Genomic DNA, 1,728 nt, shown 5'->3' on the forward strand with positions numbered 1-1,728 from the left:
GCCTCAGGCCCCCTCTATACCCACTACTAGCACCGGTAGATCTGGCCCTTTTACTATGCCCTCTATCAATATCACGTTCACCCCTGTACGGCTGCTGCTCCTTTATGTTTTGGGTATGGGCCTGAATACGGAAAATGTCCATCCCTTCCTCGAGTGAAGCTGTCAAGCAATCTTTGATCAAATGGGGCCCTAAGCCACTCACAAATCGATGCACCCGGTCTCCCATATCGGCTACCATGGTCGGAGCATACCTATCCAATGAATTAAAATAGAGACTATACTCCTGAGCACTCATATTTCTTTGCGTTAAATTCAAAAACCTGTTAGCTTGGGCACGATGGACCTCAGGTGGCAAACAATGGCCGATGCAAGCATCTACAAATTCCTGCCATACCGGGGGAGGTGCATTTTCCTTCCTCGAAGATATCTAATTATTATACCATAGAACGGCTACATCCCGCAACCTATAGGAAGCTAACTCCACTGACTTAGTATCAGATGCATGTATTATTCTCAGCGTCCTAAACATCTCATCTATAAAACCCTGCGGGTCTTCATCCAGCTTTGACCCAAAAAATTCTGGAGGATTCAAACCTTTAAAATCACGGGCCCTTGCACTAACTGATCTATCGACTAGACCCGCACTCTGTCGCTGAGCCTGAGCAGCAACTAGTTGGGTCAATAATTGAATAGCCTCGATCATCTGCTGGCCTGAAGTACTCGGTGGAGGAACTGGAGGCACTGGAGCTGGAGTGGAGACCCCTTCATGCTCCTTTAATATAGGCAGAGTGTGAGAAGTATGAGATGGAGCCTCATTATGGGACTCACCCTCTTCTATATTTATCGGTGGCTCGTGTTTAATCTGCCTTCCTGTCGCAGTCTTGCCCTTCTGGGCGGCTGTTGCTTTCCTCTTCATTGGCATCGCTGAAATCATAACACACAATTAGGGAAAAGAGAAATCTTATAATATATCCCTATCGCACGATCTATGAAGAAGAAGGACAGTCATTATTTTTAAATGCCTCGCAACCTCTTGTTTATCAGTGTGGTGCACTTCACATCCATAAACAAGACTCTACAGGACACGACTTGTAGACACACCCTAGGACGAAACTGCTCTGATACTACTTTTGTCACGACCCAACTAGGGGGCCATGACGGGTACCCGGAGCTATCCTACCGACCACCACCTATCAGACATATCATCAACTCACCCTGAACATACACCATTTCCAACACAAACTTATCATAAAATGATCTTCAAATATCTCTTATAACATACATGTACTTAAGCCCACGAGGCTACAAAATAATATACATGATATATACTAAGAAGCTCATGAGACATCTACTACCCACACATATGTATCTACGAGCCTCTAACTGGAGTACTGAAATCATAAGGACAGGACAGGACCCCGCCATGCCCCAAATGTGTACACAAAATAATATACCAATAAGCGGTTACTCCGGAGTAGTGGAGTGCTCCTATATAGCTGCTGATAAAGCTCCTAAGCATCTGTGCCGTCTCCCTGTCTACCTGCGGGAATGAATGCAGCGTCCATAAAAGAAAGGACGTCTGTATGAATGATGTATTGAGTATGTAAGGCATGTATAACAACATAATCAAGAAATGAGAGAGCATAAGCTCAAAAGATAACCTGTAACTGATTACCTCTTAAGGCAGAGTCATGCATGCTAACTTTTATATTTAAAACATCATCATAT

The sequence above is a fragment of the Lycium barbarum genome, chromosome 7, assembly GCF_019175385.1.
Source record: "Lycium barbarum isolate Lr01 chromosome 7, ASM1917538v2, whole genome shotgun sequence".
In the NCBI taxonomy this organism is placed as follows: domain Eukaryota; kingdom Viridiplantae; phylum Streptophyta; class Magnoliopsida; order Solanales; family Solanaceae; genus Lycium; species Lycium barbarum.